Below are 22,191 nucleotides of genomic sequence, written 5' to 3'. Positions count from 1 at the left end.
GCTGTTCTTGAACCTGGTGGTGTCAAGCCCTGCTTCATATTCAGGGCTCTATGGACTTGTACGTTAAGATCTCCCTGTATATAAATACTCTAAAGGGTCTTGCCATTTCTTGCATAACTTGGTGATTGAAGTTAATTGATACAAGGGACAACGCTGCTCAGGGTTGGTAAATTTGGTCTACTGTGAGAGGAGTTTCCCTTTAAACAAGTGCTTAAACTAATGCAGGTACAGCAGATGCATGTAAATCACATGTGCATAGTAATTAGTTCATTATTACTGCTGTTATTCTAGCTCAAGGGACGACAGACTAATAATTGACTCATTTATAATTTTTATCACTTTAATTTACTTTCTCCTTGAAGATTTCCTTGGAATTCACATTCACTAGCCAAAGTGAGTGACTGAAAACAGCAATTTCTAGAAATACTAAGCAGGTCAGACTGTCCTGAAGGAGAGAGAAACAGATGAACTTTCAGTTTGCTGACCTTTCTACACAACATGAGGAGAAAACTGATTTATGCAAGTTGAGGCCTGGATAGAGAGAGTAAAGATCACAAATTCTTGATTTTGTTAAGGTGAAAATGAGACACATTTAGATGCATAGTGTAGCAGGTGTGTGACCCAGTAAAGAAACAGGGGCAAAAAAAAAAGAGCAATAGTGGAGCTGTAAGTTGCAGAGCACAGTTATTACAAACAACTACCCTGGAAAACAAACTGAGGTAATGATTAGTTAAATGAGTTTTTGATCTGAAAGTCTATAAATCATAGAAATGTAAATCATGAAATGAAAAAGTGAGTGAGATCCTGGGAGTAACCTTACTCTCTATAGGATATTAGTGAGGTGGTGTTCGGAGTATTGTAGATAGCTCTGTTCACCCTGTTATGGTAAACATGTCATTCAGTTGGAAGAGATGTAGAGAAGGTTTACAAGAATATTGCTAGGAGTTGGGACTGCATCATAGGGTATTGTTGGGCAGTCTAGGAATTCGCTGCAGCATTGGAGACTGAAGGGTGACTTCATAGTGGTGGATATTACATGAAGGACCTGGATAAGGTAAATAGCCTCAGCCTTTTTCCCAGGGAAAGGGAACTAAAATCTAGAATGTGTACATTTAAGGTGAGAGGGAAGGTTGTCAGTATATGGGACAAATCTGGACACTATTTTTCACCCTCTGTATGCCATCTTGGCTGAACAGAGGAGCATTTTAAGTAATAGACTAAGACAACTGTGCTGCTCCAAAGAACATGACATGAGGTCATTCTTATCCTCAGCTATTAGGCTCTATAATGAGTTCATCCACAGCCAGGGAAGTGATGACCCTCTTCTGTTAGACTGCTATTAACTTCTGTTTACCACACTCTGCTATCACGGACACCCTATGCAAAACAACCATCATTTTTTATCTGGATGGTGTGAATGTGCACCCATTACTGTATAATATAATACAGTGTGAACTGGTAAATCTTGTAAATCTTATACATTTTACTATTTAAAGTAACTTTTAAAAAATTCTTTCTTACTTCTCTCCTAATATTTGTATATTTGCGCACTTATAAAGCTACTGTAACACTAATTTCCTATGGGATCAATAAAGTATCGATCTACCTACCTATCTAACCCATGACCTCTAGTTGAAATTCCACCCAACTTCAGTGGAAAAAAAGTCTGCTTGCATTTACCCTTCTTAATTTTGCCTATCTCTATCAAGTCTCCTCTCAATCTTTTGCATTCCAAGGGATAAAGTCCTAACCTATTCAATCCTTCCTTATAACTCAGGTCCTCCAGTCCTGACAACATCCTTGTAAATTTTCTCTGTTGTCTTTCAACCTTATTTGTATCTTTCCTGTAGGCAGGTGACCAAAAACTGCACACAATACTCCAAATTAGGCCTCATCAACATCTTATACAATTTCAACATAAAATTACATGTCTTGCTCTCAGTATGAAGACCAATGTGCCAAAAACTTTCTTTACGACCTTATCAAACTGTGATGCAATGAATTATGGACCCGTATTCCCAGATCCCTTGGTTCTACTGCACTCTTCAGTGCCATTCCATTCACTGGTAGTATCTACCTCGGTTGATCCTAACACCTGACACTTCTCTGCATTAAATTCCATCTGCTAGTTTTCCAGTTGGTCCAGATCCACTGTAAGCCATGGTAGTCTTCCTCATTGTGCACTGTCTTGGTGTCATCTGCAAATAATGCTGAAGGGCATGCGCTTAATACGAGAGGGGGTAATTTCAAAGGAGATGTGTGGGGCAAGTTTTTTTACAGAGTGGTGGGTGCTTGGAATATGCTGCCTGGGGTGGTAGTAAAGGCAGATACACTGGAGACTTTTCAGAGATGTTTAGATATGCTCATAAATGTAATGGAAAGGAAAGAATATGGACATTGGGTAGGCAGAAGAAATTAGTTTTGTTGGCCATTTGATTACTAATTTAATTGTTTTGGCACAACGTCATGGGCCTGTTCCTGTACTGTTCCAGCACTGTTCTATGTTCAAGGATAGGATTTTATTCATTAGAGCATAGGAGAATGAGGGGTCATCTTTTAAAAGTGCACAAAGTCATGAGAGGCATGGATAGAGTGAATGCACCCTGCCTTTTTCCCAGGGTTGGGGAATAAAAATCTAGAGAGCATAGGTTTAAGGTGAGAAGGGAGAGAATTAAAACAGGACCTGAGGGGTAACATTTTCACCCAGAGGGTGGTCCATATGTGGAATGAGCTGCCACAGGAAGTGGCTAAGACAAGTACATTAACAACATTTAAACTGAATTGAATGAGAAGTAAAAATCTTTACGTTACATCTCCATCTGAATGTGCAATGTGCAGTTATAGTCATTTACAATAAATATTATGTATTATGTAAAACAGGATAGACAATATAACTTAGAAATACAGTTGCATAAGCATGAATCAAGCAGTCTGATGGCCTGGAGGAAGAAGCTGTCCCGGAGGCTGTTGGTCCTGGTTATTATGCTGCGGTACCGATTCCCAGATGGTAGCAGCTGGAACAGTTTGTGGTTGGGGTGACTCGAGTCTCCAATGATCCTTTGGGGCCTTTTTACACTTCTGTCTTTGTAAGTGTTCTGAATAGAGGAAAGTTCACAACTACAGATGCGCTGGGCTGTCTGCACCATTCTCTAAGAGTCCTGCAACTGAGGTAAGTACAATTCCCATATTCAATCGTGCCCCTACAGAAAGTTCTTAGGATTTGGGGGCCCATACCAAACTTCTTCAACCGTCTGAGGTGAAAGAGGTGCTGTTGTGCCTTTTTCACCACACAGCTGGTATGTACAGACCATGTGAGATCTTCAGTGATGTTTATGCTGAGGAACTTAAAGCTGTTCACCCTCTCAACCCCAGATCCATTGATGTCAATAGGGGTGAGCCAGTCTCCATTCTTCCTGTAGTCTACGAACAGCTACTTTGCTTTTGCAACATTTGAGGGAGAGGTTGTTTTCTTGACACCACTGTGTCAGGGTGATGACTTCCTCTCTGTAGGCTGCCTCATTATTATTTGAGATTAGGCCAATCGGTGTAGTGTCATCAGCAAATTCAATTAGTAGATTGGAGCTGTGGGTGGTGACACAGTCATGGGTATATGGAGGGTAAAGGAGGGGGCTTAGGACACAGCACTGAGGGGCACCTCTGTGAGGGTCAGAGGGGCAGAGATGAGGGAGCCCACTCTTACCACCTGATGGCGATCCAGCTGCACAAGACAGGGTGAAGGCCAAGGCTTCTGAGCTTCTTGTCGACCCTGGAGGGAATTATGGTGTTGAATGCTGAACTGTAGTCCAAGAACTGAGAAGGCCTTGGCGAGCAGGATTAAGGAAAACCCCAAGGCATTCTACAAGTATGTGTAGAGCAAGAGGATAAGACGTGAGAGAATAGGACCAATCACGTGTGACAGTGGAAAAGTGTGTATGGAACTGGGGGAGATAGCACAGGTACTGAATGAATACTTTGCTTTAGTATCCACTACGGAACAGGATATTGACTATTGTAGGGATGACTTACAGCGGATTGAAAAGCTTGGGCATGTAGACATTAAGACAGAGTTTGTGACAGAGCTTTTGGAAAGCAGCAAGTTGGATAAGTCTCTGGGACCGGACGAGATGTACCCCAGGCTACTGTGGGAGGCAAGATTGCTGAGCCTCTAGCAATGGTCTTTACATCATCAATGGGGAAGGGAGAGCTTCTGGAGGATTAGAGGGTTGCAGATGTTGTTCCTTTATTCATGAAAGGGAGTAGAGATTGCCCAGGAAATTATAGATCAGTGAGTCTTACTCAAGTGGTTAGTAAGTTGATGGAAAAGATCCTGAGAGGCAAGGTTTATGGAGAGGCATAATATGATAAAAAATAGCATGATTTTGTCAAAGGCAGGTCATGCCTTATGAGCCTGATTGAATCTTTTGGGTATGTGACTTAACATATTGATGAAGGTAGAGCAGTAGATGTAGTGTATATGGATGTCAGCAAGGCATTTCATAAGGTACCCATGCAAAGCTTATTGAGAAAGTAAGGAGGCATGGGATCCAAGGAGACCTTGCTTTGTGGATCCAGAATTGGTTTATCCACAGAAGGCAAAGAGTGGTTGTGGACGGTTCATATTCTACATGGAGGACGGTGACCAGTGGTGTGCCTCAGGGATGTGTTCTGGGACTCCTTCTCCTGGTGATTTTTATAAATGACCTGTATGAGGAAGTGGAGGGATGGATCAGTAAACTTGATGATGACACAAAGGTTGGGGTTGTTGTGGATAGTGTGGAGATCTGTCAGAATTTGCAGAGGGACATTGATAGGATGCAAAACTGGGCTGAGAAGTGGCAGATGGAGTTCAACCCAGATAAGTGTGCAGTTGTTCATTTTGGAAGGTCAAATGTGATGGCAGGATATAGTATTAATGGTAAATCTCTTGGCAGTGTGGAGGATCAGAGAGATTTTGGGGTCCGAGTCCTTAGGACACTCAAAGCTACTTCGCAGGTTGACTCTGTGGTTAAGAAGACATGTGGTGCGTTGGCCTTCATCAACCATAGGATTGAGTTTAAGTGCCGAGAGGTAATGTTACAGCTATATAGTACCCTGGTCAGACCCCACTTGGAGTACTGTGCTCAGTTCTGGTCACCTCACTACAGGAAGGATGTGGAAACTATAGAAAGGATGCAGAGGAGATTTACAAGGATGTGGCTTGGATTGGTGCGCATGTCTTATGAGAATAGGTTGAGTGAACTTGGCCTTTTCTCCTTGGAGCAGCGGAGGATGAGAAGTGACCTGACAGAGGTGTATAAGATGATGAGAGGCATTGATTGTGTGGATAGTCAGAGGCTATCCCAGGGCGGTAATGGCTAGCTCGAGATGGCACAGTTGTAAGGTGCTTGGAAGTAGGTACAGAAGAGATGTCAGGGTAAGTTTTTTTATGTAGAGAGTGGTGAGTGCAAGGAATGGGCTGCCAGGTGGATACAATAGGGTCTTTTATATTCCTGGATAAATACATGGAGCTTAGAAAAATAGAGGGCTATGGGTAACCCTAGGTAATTTCTAAATTAAGTGCATGTTCGGCACACATTGTGGGCCAAAGGGCCTGGATTCTGCTGTAGGTTTTCTATGTTTCTATGTTTCTAACAGCATTCTCACATAAGCATCCCTCTTCTCCAGATGTGTAAGGACGGTGTGTAGAGCTGTAGCTATTGTGTCATCTGTCAATCGGTTGTGTCACTAGATGAATGGTAGGGGGTCCAGTTTGGGTGGTAGAATGCTGCTGATATAGTCTTTGACCAGCCTCTCAAAGCATTTGCTTATTATTGAGATGAATGTGACAGGACGCCAGTTGTTCAGACATGTTACATGGTCTTTTTAGGTACAGGGACAATAGTGGATGTTTTGAAGCAGGAAGGCACTCTGCACTGGGAAAGGGAGAGATTAAAATGTCTGTAAACACACCTACCAGTTGTGCCATGCACATCCTGAGTACTTGCCCTGGGATATTATCCAGCCCTGCGGCCTTGCGACTGTCCACCTGTTGGAAATACCTGCTCACTTTGGCCTCAGAGAAGACCAAGATACCAGTTGCATCATCTGCAGATCTCCTCAGGGTCTCAATATTGGCAACATCAAATTGAGCATAACAAAGATTTAGCTCATTTGGGACAGAAGCGTCAATGAAACTCCACTGCATTTAGCTTTGAAATCTGCAATGGTGAGCAGACTTTATCATAAGCTGCATGTGTTGTTGGTGGAGAGTTGAGTCTGAATCTTGTCTTTGTGCTTTTGTTTTGCTGCCTTGATAACTTTGCGCAGATCATAGTTGCATCTATTGAGCTCTTGCTGATTACTGGCAGCATAAGCTTTGTGTCGCGGGGTAAGTGCTGCTTGCACAGAACTATTGATCCAGGGTTTCTGGTTTGGAAAGACCCTGACTAGTTTCAGGGGGACAACATCCTCCATGCATTACTGGGTGAAACTTGTGACCATTTCCGTGAACTTGGAGACGTCCTCATCGTGGAAGACATTCCAGTTGACGTCATCAAAGCAGTCCTGCAGCATAGAGGCCGATTGGTCAGACTAATTGTGCCGCCTCTTGTTTCAGTTTCTGCCTGTACTTTGGCAACAGCAAAATAGAGGAGTGATCTGATTTTCCAAATGGCAGGGGGGTGGCGGAGGAGCACTTTGTAAGCATTGAGGAAGAGAGAGTAGCAGTGGTTGAGTATGCTATATTCTCATGTGCTCACCTGGATGTGTTGGCAAAACTTTGGAGATACTTTAGTCAGCAATGCTCTATTAAAGTCACCCGCGATTATGAAGACAGCCTCCGGGTGTGCAGTCTCCAGGGTGCTGATAGCCTCATACAGTTCCTCAAGAGCCAGGTCAATATCAGCCTGTGGCGGAATCTGCACAGTTGTGACAATAACAGCTGTGAACTCCCTAGGCAGCCAGAAAGGTCTACACAACAACACCAGGTACTCCAGATCAAAAGGATTTGAGGGCATGCATGTTCTGGGGGGTTGCACCAAGCATTATTGACCATTAAGCATTATTGGGCAAGTACATGGAGAGGAAGGGTTTAAGGGATATGGGCAAATGGGACTTGGTGAGATTGAAATCTTGGTTGGCATGGTTTAGTTGGGCCAAAGGGCCTGTTTATACACTGTATGGGTTGTCCTTTATTTCAAACAGCTCTATTACAATTCTACTTCTGAATGGCACATCTCCCTTACCAGAATCTTGTCAGCTTATCTGTTGGGAGTTAAATTTCTACTCTGCCTTTCAGATTCATTTGTGAAACATTTTGTGCTAAATCATTCTTGTGAATTTTTCACTTTCATTCCCTACTGACATGATTTTTAACTTGCTCCAGTTTGCTTGAAGCAATAATGGACACATTGTACTTAGTATAATCCTACTTAAACATAATTTTAATAACTTGTTCTAATTATCACTGACAGACTTGTGCAAATGATCTTTAACAGACGACCTTCAGTGTTGGCACTCATTGACCTCATTCAAGGTGTTTTTGAACCATGCTCTGGAAGCCAAAGTTTCATTCTCTGTCCCGGGGTCTTCACTTCACCATGTCATTTCTGTGGATGTAGAATTGCCTTCTACTTCCAAGAATCCAAGCAATCACGAACATAATTTAGAAAACAGATTCCTCGATTGAAATTTCTTCATTTGAAGTCTGACCTAAAATATTAACTGTTTATTCTTCCACAGATACTTCATTTTCCGTTAGTGCACCTTTTAAAGGTACTGATTAGTTATTTGCTCATTACCTTCCAGACACTTAACTGGGGACAACAGAAGGAAAAAAAGAAGCAGTTAGAAGCAAATTAAACCAATCAAATCTGATTTATTGTACTTATTGTAACTACTGATGTTAACCAGTTGGTTTTCAATTAATATCTAATATTGAAGGGCACGTGGAGGAGCATTAAGGTGAAAGGGAAAAGTTCAAAGGTATGTGGGCAAGTTTATTTTTACAGTGGTGTATACCTCGAATATGTTGCTGGTTTGGTGGTAGGGACAGATATGACAGAGGATCTTAGATAACCTCATGAATATACAGAAGGGATTAGTGTAATTAGGCACCATTGGCTTAATTAGTTCAGAATCAAGTTTATTATCACTGTCCTATATGACATGAAAATTGTTTTGCAACAGCAGTACAGTGCAAAGGCATAACATTTACATGAATTACAAAAATAAGTAGTGCAAAACAAGATAGCAAGATAGTGGCTATGGACCTTTCAGAAATCTGATGGCAGAGGGGAAGGAGCTGTGTATAATACATTGAGTATGCTTCTTTAGATTCCTTTACCTCCACCCAATAGCAGTAAAAAGAAGAGGATATGCCTTTAATGATGGATGCTGTCTTCTTTAATCATTGCTTCTTAAAGATATCCTCAATGGTGGGTGTTATGTATTTAATATTTAAATAATATTTGAGTAATATTGTAAATATATTGTTTGATTAAACATTCTTTGTTGTTTACATAATCTATTGTGGGTTATAAGTAAAAGTACAGAAATGGCATACGTCATCATGCCACCACATCATAAGTGCTTAAAGTAAAAATGGAGTTAGACACATTATTCTTTTTTTGTAATTTATTTTTTATTGAGGTTCATCAAACAAACATTTCCATAAGATATATTTCAGACATTGTACATATATATCATATAATCATATATATCACAAAATCTCCACAAAGTATTTATCTGGGGTATACATTTATAGAAAAGGGTGGAAAGAAAAAACAAGCAAAAGGAAAGAACTATGTACAAGTAGGGAATGATCTTTTTTTTTACAATAGATTCATTGATTTGTGAGAATAAAATCAGGCCTATGAGGCATTATGTAGTTAAACCATTTTTCCCAATATGAATCAAATTGTTCCAGCTTATGATTAACAGATGCTGTTATCTTCTCCATTTTGTAAATGTCCATTGTAATTTCTATCCATGTATTTAAAGTTGGGCTCTCCTGTGATAACCATTTCCTAGTAAGAGTCTTTTTACCAGCCACCAACAGTATATTCATTAAATATTTATCTCTTTTCAACCATTCTTGAGGTATATATCCAAAATATATGGTCTTACTCTCCAAGGGTATTTCACATTTAAAGATGTCTTGTAGGGCATTGTGTATCCCCCTCCAATAGTTTTTGATAACAGGGCAGTCTCAAAAAATATGATAATGATTTGCATTTTGATTTCCACAATTTCTCCAGCAAACAGGGAGGTTACTATCATAATGGGATTTCTGAGAGGGTGTAATAAAATATCTTATCAAGTTTTTCCATCCAAACTCCCTCCATTTCTGTGAATTGGTACACTTCCATTGATATCTCCATATTGTTGTCTATTCTTCCTCAGATATACATTATTCTTAACTCCTTTGTTTTCCTTTTAATTAGTTTTACATTTTGAAATTACAAAACATAGCAGGGGTGACAAGAAAGTTTTAAACAAACCTGTGGTGACTACATTGCTGTTGAAGTGTTGCATGATTTTGGAGCTAATAATAAATAACAAGCTTCTTTAGGAAGGGACAGACATGGTTAATTTATATTAAAAAAAAGACAGAAAATGACAAATTTATAGGTTCATAAACAGTGAGCTCCAGTGATAATAATCATAAGAAGGCAGTAATGGTTGACTGTATTGGAAAGATAGATGCATTTGATAGCACACAAGATAACTGGAATATGTATACCGAGTGAATTGAGCTATATTTTGAAGCACATGAAATAGTCAATGAGAAATGAGTACCAATTTTGCTAAGTGTAATAGGTGGAAGAGAATACAGTTTGCTTTGAAGTTTGACTTCTCCAATCAAACCAATCAAAATGAGTTTTGCTGATATCATGAAAATAGTGCAGGAAAAATTAGAAGTGAAATTATTGTTGATTGAAAAGTGATTTAGGATTCATAAGCAGAATCAAAAGTAAGGGGAATACATTTCATTGTACGTGGCTGGATTAAAGAATTTGTCTGAGCATTGTCAGTTCAGCTTTGGGGCTAATAATGCACTGAGAGATTGTTTAACTTGTGGAATCTTACAAGAAAGCATGCAGAATTGTTCCTAACTGAAGAACAACTTACATTTATAAGAACAGTTGAAATAGCTGCATCACTGAGAACAGCAGACAGAGATGCAACTGAGTTGCAGTCAGGAATGAAAGAGAGCATGAGCAGAATTGTTACTTCTAAACACAAACCTGTATAGCCGAACAAATTGTGTTACTGTTGTGGCAGGGCCTTATATACACCAGACCAATGAAGATTTAAAGGTGAAACTTGCAGAAATTGCAATGAAGTAGGACACATACAAAGAGCATGTTGGGAGACAAATACAGTATAAATGGAGTGGACAGGGAGGGGAAAAAGATAAAAAGTCAAGTTGCATTTTCGAAAAGAGTACCAATCTACATGCTGTTGCTGAAACATCTGATAATGATGAGAATGACACAGGATTGAATAGCCTTGAGATTTACAATGTGAAAACTAACGTTAGACAAGGAATATGGCTTACACCAGAAGTGAATGGCAAATTAATTAAAGTGGAATAGAACACTGGCTCAGCTATTTCAGTCATTAAACAAAATGAATTTGAATGTCATTTTAAAGATACAGAACTGAAGCCCACAGATATTCAAGTCCTTATACTGGAGAAAAGATAACTCTAGTAGGAATGCTATTTGTAACACTGTAATACAACATCCAACAAGCCATGTTGGGCTTGTATGTGGTAAAATCAGGAGGGTCAGTATTGTGGGGTTGTGAGTGGCCAAGACAACAACAGCTGGATTGGAGATCAATCCACACCCAAGTGTTTCAAAGCCCTTCCAGTTCCTTATACCATCTGTGATAAAGTAGCCAGTAAGTCAGATCACATGAAAGCTGAAGGAATTCTTTCCAATTTTGAGTGGAACCTTTGGGTAATACGAGTGGTCCCAGGAGCTGGAAGAATTGGTCTGTCAGGATCTGTGGTGATTTTAAGCTCACCATCAACCCAGTACTGGAAATAGATTAATACCCGGGATAGAGGATATCTTTGGAAACCTTTCTGGAGGAAAACAATTCAGCAAAGTGGAATTAGCTGAGGCCTGTCTAAAATTGGAAATGGAAGAGGAGTCCATCTGCACCTGCAGGAAGCTATGGGCCAGATTCTACAAGGCTGTCCAGACACTCATTGTTACCTGGATGACACAATTGTTACTGGTAAGAATGGCAAGGAACATCTCAAATCTAGACAGCGTTAAAAAGATGAGAGGATTATGGGCTCAGAGCACAGTGCAACAATTGTGAATTCTTTAAACCAAGCATCACTTACCATGGGCATACTATTAATGCTTAAGGATTACACAAGTTCGCTGAGAAAATTCAAGCAGTGGCAGATGCCCAAGGTCAAAGGACATATCACAGTTGTAGTCCTTTTTAGGATTTGTCAATTACTATAACAGGTCCCTGCCAAACATGGCTACTGTGCTGTTACTACAGATCAGGAAGAAATGGTAATGGACAAAGCAGTCTGAGGTGGCTTTCCAAATGGTCAAGGAAATGGTTATGTCCAACGCTATACTCACACATAATGATCCACATCATCCAGTGAAGCTTGCCTGTGATGCCTCCCCTTGTGATATAGGTGCAGTCATGTCACATGTAATGAGGATGGAAATGAACACTCCATAGCCTTTGCATCATGTTCCCTTACCACTACAGAGGAATATTACACACAGATTGACAGAGAGGCCTTGACTCTGGTTTGGGATGTAAAACGTTTCAACCACTATTTATTTGGGAGTTTACCCTCATTACTGATCATCAGCTCTCTGTTTTCACTTCACAGAAGGGTGTTTCAGTTACTGCAGCAGCATGAATGCAGAGATGGACTCCATTTCTTGGTGGACACAATTATAGGATCAAATTCAAGAGGACAGCTAATCATGGAAATCCTGATGGATTGTTCCTTCTTCCTTTGGAAAAGGAAATAACTGAAAAATTTACAAAAGAAGACACTCCACTTGACATACTGAAATCTTCCTAACATAAATTGAAAGTCTCCCTATTAGACCATAAGACTGTGAGATATAGGAGCAGAATTAGGCCATTTGGCCCTTCGAGTCCACTCCACCATTTCATCTGGCAGATCCAATTTTTCTCCCTGTATCCCTTCATGGACTGACCAATCAAGAATCTATCAAAATCTTCCATAAATATACATAAAGACTACCTCCACAGCTGCCCATGGCAAAGAGTTCCACAGATTCACCATTCTCTTGGCTAAAGAAATTCCCCCTCATCTCCATTTTAAAAGGCCCCCAATTATGAGGCCATGTCCTCTAGTCTTAGGCTTTACCACCATAGAAAACATCCTGTCTACATCCACTCTCTCAAGGATTTTTGCCATTCGATAGGTTTCAATGAGATCACCCCTCATTCTTCTGAATTCTAGTGAATACAGGCCCAGAGTCATCAGACGCTCTTCATATGACAAGCCATTCAAACCTGGAATAATTTTCATGAACCTCCTTTGAACCCTCTCCAGTTTCAGTACATCCTTACTAAGATAAAGGGCCCAGACCTGCTCACAATACTCCAAGTGAGGCCTCACCTGTTCTTTATAAAGTTTCAACATTACATTTTTGCTATTATAGAACATAGAACAGTACAGCACATTACAGGCCCTTCGGCCCACAATGTAGTGCCGACCCTCAATCCCTGCCTCCCATATAACCCCCCACCTTAAATTCCTCCATATACCTGTCTAGTAGTCTCTTAAACTTCACTAGTGTTAACTGTCTCCACCACAGACTCAGGCAGTGCATTCCACACACCAACCACTCTCTGAGTGAAAAACCTTCCTCTAATATCCCCCTTGAACTTCCCTCCCCTTACCTTAAAGCCATGTCCTCTTGTACTGAGCAGTGGTGCACTGGGGAAGAGGAGCTGGCTGCCCACTCTGTCTATTCCTCTTAATATCTTGTACACCTCTATCATGTCTCCTCTCATCCTCCTTCTCTCCAAAGAGTAAAGCCCTAGCTCCCTTAATCTCTGATCATAATCCATACTCTCTAAACCAGGCAGCATTCTGGTAAATCTCCTCTGTACCCTTTCCAATGCTTCCACATCCTTCCTATAGTGAGGCAACCAGAACTGGACACATTACTCCAAGTGTGGCCTAACTAGAGTTTTATAGAACTGCATCATTACATAGCATCTCTATTATATGCTAGTCCCCTTGAACGAAATGCTAACATTGCATTTGCCTTAATCACCACAGGCTCAACCTGCAAGTTCTACACAAGCACTTCCAAGTCCCTTTGCCATTCAGTTTTTTTTTGTTTTTTTTCTCCATTTAAAAAAGAGTCAATCCTTTTATTTCTTCTACCAAAGTGCATGACCATACACTTTCTGACACTGTATTCCATCTGCCATTTCTTTGCCCATTCTATTTATCTGTCTAAGTCCTTCTGTAGCTTCTCCACTTCCTCAAAACTACCTGTCCCTCCACCTATCTTCATATTGTCTGCAAATTTTGCAACAAAGCTATTAATTCCATCATCCAAATCATTGATATATAATGTAAAAAAGAATTGGTCCCAATACAGCCCCTGTTGAACACCACTAATCATTGGCAGCCAATCAGAAAAGACTCACTTTATTTCCTCATTTTGCCTCCAGCCAATCAGCCACTGCTTTACTCATGCTCGAATCTCTTCTGCAATACCATGGGCTTGGAGCTTGTTAAGCAGTCTCATGTGTGGCACCTTGTCAAAGCCTCCTGAGAATCCAAGTACACAGCATCAAGCATTTTTCTATTCTGCTCGTTATTTCTTCAAAGAATTCCAACAGATTGGTCAGGCAGTATTTTCCCTTAAGGAAACCATGCTGACTACAGCTTATTTTATCATCTGCCTCCAAGTACCCTGAGACTTCATCGTTAATAATCAACTCCACCACCTTCCCAGCCACTGAGGTCAGACTAATTGGCCTATAGTTTCCTGTCTTCTGCCTCTCTCTCTTCTTAAAGCGTGGAGTGACATTTGCAATTTTCCAGTCTTCTGGAACCATTCCAGAATCTAATGATTCTTGAAAGGTCATTATTAATGCCTCCATGATCTCTTCAGCCAACTCTTTCAGAACTCTAGGGTGTACATCATATGGTCCAGATGACTTATCACTTCAGAACTATCAGTTCCCCCAAGAACCTTCTCACTACTTATGATAACTGTTACAGTAGAGACTATCAAAAAGGAAAGCAGAAAAGACCTCTCACTGTATCAGGTCTACATGGCAACTAAAAATAGCTGAATGTGCAGTAGAAATCCAGTGTCAGCTCCTAGAATCACAATGGAGTAGGCTCCAGAGCCTGAGAAACTTTCATAGCCACAAGTATAACCTGCCAAGCAGAGTAACCTCATTCCCCTTGGCAGGAAAGACATTATTCAATGAAAGGAAAAAATAATGCTCCGCAGCAATTAAATCTTTAGGCCTTAATGGGGCAATTTAAAATATACTAGGTTGTGAATGACTGCAGTATATGATAGTTGTATTATATACTGTGTATATAGTTGAGATGCATTTTAGATTAAGTTGGAGTTTATATATAAACAGAGAGGAGTGTTATGTATTTAATAGTTCAGTGATATTAGATTAATTTTGTAAATATTTTGACTGATTAGGCATTCTTTTTGTTTACATAATACATTGCAGACAATATGTAAAAGTAAGTGAATGGCATATGTCATCACACCAACATGTCATATATGCTTGCTTCATAAAAATGAATTTAGACATGTTACTCTCGGCTCCCTTGTTTGCCTTTTGATTAGTTTTATGGTTCAAAATAACAAAACATAACAGTGGTGTAATGAGTTCTTCAGGCCAGTGCGAGGTGCCAGAGAGCACTGGGTTCTGAAGATTTTCAAGCACCTGAATTGGTTAATTGTTGTTTAAAGATAGTCATTAACTATTTAGAGTTCTTTGTGTTTTTCTCGAGCGAATCACTCTTTGTAATGCGGTCTCCTGGTGCTTTCTGCTTAAGCTTGTTAAGTTTATTTTGATTAGCTCAGGGATTCCATGTTAAATGTATTATTTAAACAGTCACCCGATTAGTGCTAATTGCAGGGTCCTAGTTTTGAGAATGTTACTTCTTGTGGTGTTGCTTGGCTGAGCCACTGATGTTCTTTTGGAATTATTATGAATATTCTCGTTGCCATCTACGTTCGAATCTGTTTTTCCTCTGAACTTGGGTTCCAATATTGCCAGTGTACACTACAGCATGTGGCGAGCTTGTTGTCATAATGAACTTCACCTGTGAATCTTTTGTAGTTGTATTTTGTATCCAGTGCTCCAGGTATGGCCTCCTCTGCATTGGTGAAACACGTTGTAAATAGGAGCACAACTTTGGTGAGCAGCTTCGCTCCATCCATCAAAAGCAGAATTTCCTAGTGGATGACCATTTTAATTCCTATCACCATTACTGTTCCGACATGTTGGTCCATGGCCTCTTCTTTTGCTTGATAAGACTACTCTGAGGGTGGAAGAGCAATATCTCATTTTCTGTCTAGTTACCCTCCAACCTGATGGCATGAATATTGGCTTCTCCTTCCAGAAATTTTTTTCAACCCTCTTCCCTCTTCTTCTGTTGCCCAGTTTAGCCTCCTACCTCTTCTCCTCACCCGCCTATCACCTCCCCCGGTGCCCCACCTTCATCCCTTTCTCCCATGGTTCACTCTCCTTTCCTATCAGATTCCTTCTTCTTCATCTCTTTACCATTCCTACTTACCTGGTTTCACCTATCACCTTCTAGCTAATCGTCCTTCTGCTCCCCACACTTTATTCTGGCACCTTTGCCCTTCCTTTCCAATCCTGCAGAAGTGTCTCAGCCTGAAACGTCAACTGGTTATTCATTTCTATTGATGCTGCCTAACCTGCAAAGTTCCTCTAGAATTTTGTGTATGCTGGTCTAGATTCCCAGCATCTGCAGAATCTCTTGTGTTTATAATTCCCATGATGGAACTAGATGAGTCTCCAGCTCTCTGCATCCTCTTGTGATTGGTGCATTAGAGCTGCAACACTCAGCGATTCAGGAACAGCTTCTTCCCTTCTGCCATCCGATTCCTAAATGTACATTGAATCTTAGGACACTACTTCATTTTTTTAATATACAGTATTTCTGTTTTTGCACATTTTTTAAATCTATTCAATATACGTAATTGATTTACTTGTTTGTTTATTTTTTTATTTTATTTATCTTTTTTTCTCTGCTAGATTATTTATTACATTGAACTGCTGCTGCTAAGTTAACAAATTTCACATCACATGCCGGTGATAATAAAACTAATTGATTCTGATTCAATACCAAATTGTGATGCAACTAGTTAAAACTCTCCCCATGCTATATCTGTACAAATTTGCAAAGATCTTCCATGACATACCAAGTTTCCTTACCTTCCTAATTAAGTGGAGCAGTTGGCATGTCTTCATGATTGCATCAATGTGCTAGGTGCGGGACAAACTATGGGCACGTTTCTGCGCTTTACTGTTCTACAGTGTGTACTTAACTAGGTGTCCAAAACTTCCACTTTTTTAGGGGCTGGTGTGCTTAAGTGTTACATCTGCCGCGACAACTCTCTCACCAGCATTTGGGGCCCCAAACAAGTCCTTCAGCGTAACATAGTCCTTCACATTTGAATCCATAATTGTTACTTAATTAATCCAGTGCAGCCTACTCTGCATTGGTGAGACCCAATACAGATGAGCACCTTCTCTCGTCCACCACAACAGCCATGATCTTCTGGTGGCCATTTTAATTCCACATCCCATTCCCAACCTGCTTTGATTGTCCACTGCCTCTCTACTGCCACTTTGAAGTCAGAGAGAGATTAGAGGACCACATCTTGTATTCCACTTTGGTAGATTGCAACATGTGATAATAATTAATCAATACCAATCAATATTAATTTCTCCAATTTCCAGTAATCACTCCCCTCTGTGCCCCTTTTATTTCCCTTTAACCCACCAGTCCCGTCACACCCTCACTTATCCCTCCCCTGAACTTTTGATCTGCTCGGCACTCATACATTCCTCCCTCCAGTTTCCCTCCTCACCTTCCCTTTATTCCATGGTCCACTGTCTTCTTCTATCACCTTTTTTCAGCCTTTTGTCACTTCCACCTATCGCCTTCCAGTTTGTATCATTCCCACTTTCCCCATCCTCCACCTATCCATCACCCCCCATCATCTGAATCCACATATCACCTGCCAGCTCTTGTTCTTTCCTCCTACAACCTTTTATGCTGGTCATTCTCCTTCTTTCTTTCCAGTCCTGATGAAGGATCTTGGCCATTTCCTTTCATAGATACTGAGTTCTTCCAACAGATTATGTTTAGTTTTCTCATTTTTTTAATATATGTACACCTCATGCTTTTTCCTGTTTAGCTAGAAGAATCAAATAACTGTTCAGCAAAACACAAAGGAACTACGTAACACACACAGAATGCTGGAGGAACTCAACAGGACAGGCACCATCTATCGAAAAGATTATATTCGACGTTTCAGGCCGAGACCCTTGATGAGGACTGATGAAGGGTCTCAGCCCGAAACATTGACTGTACTCTTTTCCACAGAAGCTGCCTGCTTGCTGAGTTCTTCCAGCAGTTTGTGTGTGTCTGCGCCTTACTGACTTTAAATATTTTATTTTTAGGGATATATCTAATGTTTCTATCATCCTTTCAGGTTGCGCATACCACAGCACATAAATGCACGGCTTTTATTAACTCTCTATCTCCTGTTCTTGCACACTGTGCTCAAACGTATTGCAAGTTATTTATGCATTGCACACTCCAGGGCATTTATTTTTGAGTTGATTTCTCAATACACTGATATGACGATGTCTGGAGAAAATAGCTGTTTGGCTGGATTTCAGTGAAGGTGTTAGGATGCTGCTGAAATGTCTCCTTTGTGAAATGTAGAATGGCCTGGCACTCTTCTGGATTTGTAACATATGTCTGAGTGTGAAACTAAACTTTGTACAAACTGCAGGCTGCATAACATCCACAGATATTCTGTTCACGTGCTGCAAAAGAAATATATATTTTCAAAACACCACCTTTACTATGCTGATTTTGATTGAAGAATGAACATTTCCACTGAGTCCAAACTATAGAGCATAAAACACTACAGCACAGAAACAGGGCCTTTGGCCCAACCAGTCCATTAACCTGCCTAGTCCCATTTACCTGCACCCATACAGTAGCCCTCCATACTCTTCCCATCCATGCACCTATCCAAATTTCTCTTAAAAGTGGAAATTGAATTGAGATCCATTGCATGTGCTAGCAGTCATTCCACATTCTCACTACCCTCTGAGTGAAGAAGTTTCCCTTCATGTTCTCTTTAAACATTTCAGATTTCACCCTTAACCCATGACCTCTGGTTGTAGTCACATCCAACCTCAGTGGAAAAAGCCTACTTGCATTTACTCTATTTATAACCCTTAAAATTTTGTATGCCTTCATTAAATCTCTCCTCAATTATGTTTGGTAACTGGTTTATTATGGTCATATGTACAGAGATATAGTGATTAAAGTTTCCTTAATCAGTATATAGAAGTCCCAACTAGAGAGAGTATGATATTGGATCTCCTATTAGGGAATGAGACAGGGCAGGGGACAAAAGTTCGTGTGGGGGTATACTTTGCATCTAGTGATCATAATGCCATCAGTTTCAGGGTAATTATAAAGAAAGATAGGTTAAGATTAAGATCAGGTTAAGATTCTAAGTTGGAGAGAGATTAATTTTGATGGCATCAGAAAGGATTTGGCAAGAGTGAATTTGGACAGGATTTTTTTTCTGACAATGCTATACTTGGTAAGTGGGCGGCCTTCAAAAGTGAAACTCTGTGAGTAAAGAGGTTGTATGTTCCTATCAGAATAAAAGGCAAGGATTAGGGACCCTTGGTTTTCTAGAGATATTGAGCTTCTGGTTAAGAGAAAAAATTAGGTGTATAGCAGGTATAGGCTAGTAGGAACAAATGAGGCTCTTGAGAAGTATGAGAAATGCAAGAGAACATTTAAGAAGAAAATCAGGAGGGCTAAAAGAAGGTTTCTCTAGCAGACAAGCAGAAAGAATATCCTAATGGCTTCTACAGATATATTAATAGCAAAAGGATAGCAAGGGACAAAATTGGTCCTCTGGAATTGGAATTGGAATTGGAATTGGAATCTATTTGTGGAGCTGAAAGTGATGGAGAAGATTTTAAGTGGATTTTTTTGCATTTGTATTTATTCAGGCAACAGACCCAGAGTCTATAGAAGTGAGTTCATGGACCCTGTCAGATTACAGAGGAGGAGGTGTTTGCTGTCTTGAGGCAGATTAGGGTGGATAGATCCTCAGTTCCTGACAAGGTGTTCCCTCAGACCCATCAGGAAGCTAGTGCAGAGATATTTAAAACATACTTAGCCATGGCTGAAGTGCTGGAATACTGGAGGGTAGCTCATATTCCACTTTTTCAAAAAGGCTTTAAAAATAAGGAAGGGAATTATAGGCTGGTGAGCCTGATATCAGTAGTGGAAAGTTATTGAAAGGGACAGACTGTACAGTATAAGAATTTGGATAGACGGGGATTGATTAGGGATTGTCAACATGGAGTGTGGTAAGTCCTGTCCAACCAAACTTGTAGTTTTTTTCAAGGAAGTTACCAGGAAATTGGATGAAGGCAAGACAATGGATGTTGTCTACATAGACTTTTAACAAAACCTTTGACAAGGTCCCGCATGGGGAAATTGGTCAAGAAGGTTCAGTTGCTTGGCATTCAAGATGAGGTAGTAAATTACATTGGATATTTGAGGGAAGTAAAGAGAGTAGTAGTAGATGGTTGTCTCTGTGGCTGGAGATCTGTGACTAGTGGATTGCTGTAGGTATTGGTGCTGGTCTGTTGCTGCTTGTCATTTATATCAACAATCTGGATCATGGTCTCGTAAACTGGATTGGCAAATTTGCAGATGACACCAAGAATAGTGTCATAGAAGGCTATGTGGTAGGGAAATTCTAGGCAGTTTCTCAAGTAGGTTACATGGCACAGCATTGTGAGCTGAAGGGCCTGTAATGTGCTGTAGATTTCTATGTTCTATGTTCTAGTGGGGTTAGACTGAGTGAAGAAGACTACAAAAGCTTGCAGTGGGATCCGGGCTGAAAAATGGCAGATGGAATTCAACGCAGGCAAGTGTGAGGTGTTCCCCTTTAGGAGGGCAAACCAGGGTAGGTCATACACAGTGGTCTTTAGGGCCTTGACATTTGTGGTAGAACAGAGGGATCTGGGATTACAGATCCATAATTCATTGAAAGTGGCATCACAGGTAAATAGGATCATAAAGAAGGTTTTTGGCACGTTGGCCTTCAAAAATCAATGTATTGAGTGCCAGAGTTGGGCTGCTATATTAAAATTGTATAATACGTTGGTGAGGCCTACTTTGAAGCATTGTGTCCTGTTTTGGTCACCTACCTACAGAAAATATGTAAATACAATTGAAAGAATGCAGAGAAAATTTACGAGAATGTTGCCCAGACTTGAAGGTTTGAGTCAGAGGGAAAGGTTGACTTTATTCTCCAAAACATAGATTGAGGGGACATTTGACAGAGGTATACAGAATTATGAGGGTTAGAGATAAGGTAAATAAGCTCTTTCTGCTGAGGTGGGGTATAACTACAACTAAAGTTCATGGGTTACAGGGTGAAAAGTGAAATGTTTAAAGGGAACATGAGGAGGAAGTCCTTCACTCTGAGGAAGGAGGGTGTGGAATGAGCTGCCAGTTTAAGTGGTGGAAAAGGGTTTGATTTCAATACTTAAGAGAAATTTGGCTAGGTGCATGGATGAGAGGGGTATGGAAGGTTATAGTCCAGGTGTAAGTTGATGGGACTGGGCAGTTTAATGGTTCAGCATGGCCTACTTGAGTCGAAGTGCCTGTTTCTGTGCTGTAGATTGACAGATCTGGAGTGCATCTTTATTGTACAAGAGGTGTGTTTAAGAGTCACATAGCAGTAGCATAGCAGCCGTCCTTAAGCCTGCTGGAATATACTTTCAGTCTTTTGTATATTCTGCTCAATGTGGGAAGGGGGGAAGAAAAGAGTAAGTGTAGTTATTGAATATGTCAGCTGTTTTTCCAAGACAGTGGGAAGTGTAGAAAAAGGAGGAGAGGCTGGTTTTCATTATGGGCTAGGCTGCATCACAGCTCTGTAGTTTGTTGCTGACTTGGGCAGAGCAGTTGCCGTACCAAGCTGTGGTGCATCAGGATAGGATGCTTTCGATGGTGCATCTGTTTTTTTAAAGTGAGACTCATTAGCTCATGCCAAATTTTCTTAGCCTGCTGAGAAAGTTAAGGCACTGGTATATGTTTAAAGATTCTATGCGTAATTGTCAAGCATGAAGAGATGGAAATTGATCTAATTATTAGATTGTCTTTATTATACTAGTTAATGTTATTTTTACTCCATTGTCCTTTATCAAATGGCTTCATTCCACCTGTTCTGCGTACAAGCAGTTGTACCCAGGTTGACATGCCTTTGTACATTAAAAAAAGACACCTCTGTATTTCCACCAATGCTCCATTGATTTTGAGTCACTAACTAGTACAGACAGGCTTTGATGAGGTGTGAACAGACCAGCTTTCCTGTCTTTCAGGTAAGTGTACCCAAGAGTAGTGATTGATATTGGTTTGACAATGAAGTGTCATGAAGTGATTCACATCTCTCGATGAAATTTAACTCCTCTCTCAAAGTATGAGAACAGATGGTATGCAATTTTATTAAGAGACTGGGTTTCTCTCTGGAACTGATCTTTAAATTCCTGATCTTCACCCTTTTGATTATTCAGGAATTTATACACATCTGTAAGTGATTTGTGCTGGAGTTTGGATGCTCAGCGATGACCAGCCTCTCCAGTACTCCGGAGCTACCACAGTGAGTTTGAATAACAAGCACAGCCAGACCTTTTGTGTGACACTGGAGGGTTCTCAGTAAAATTGCTGCTGACCTAACACAGAATTTCCTGCTCACATTTTCCCTGCAGTCACATAATTCTGATCTGCAGCATCTGCGTCACGTCTCTCCAGTCTTTAGAATAATAAGGCCACTTGCAGTGCCATTGATAAGTCAGTTAACAATCAGACAAGTGATTAGA

General features: G+C 40.4%; 1 protein-coding gene across 6 annotated transcripts in view; it reads left to right on the top strand.

Annotated features, from left to right (window-relative positions):
* Nucleotides 1-22,191, top strand: part of dlgap2a (discs, large (Drosophila) homolog-associated protein 2a) — a 571,596-nt gene that overhangs the window by 78,765 nt on the left and 470,640 nt on the right. The gene's annotated exons all lie outside the window — the stretch shown is intronic.

Source organism: Hemitrygon akajei, chromosome 9, assembly GCF_048418815.1.
Source record: "Hemitrygon akajei chromosome 9, sHemAka1.3, whole genome shotgun sequence".
NCBI lineage: Eukaryota > Metazoa > Chordata > Chondrichthyes > Myliobatiformes > Dasyatidae > Hemitrygon > Hemitrygon akajei.
The sequence above is the reverse complement of the archived record's forward strand: the minus strand, read 5'-3'. Positions and strand labels throughout refer to the sequence as shown.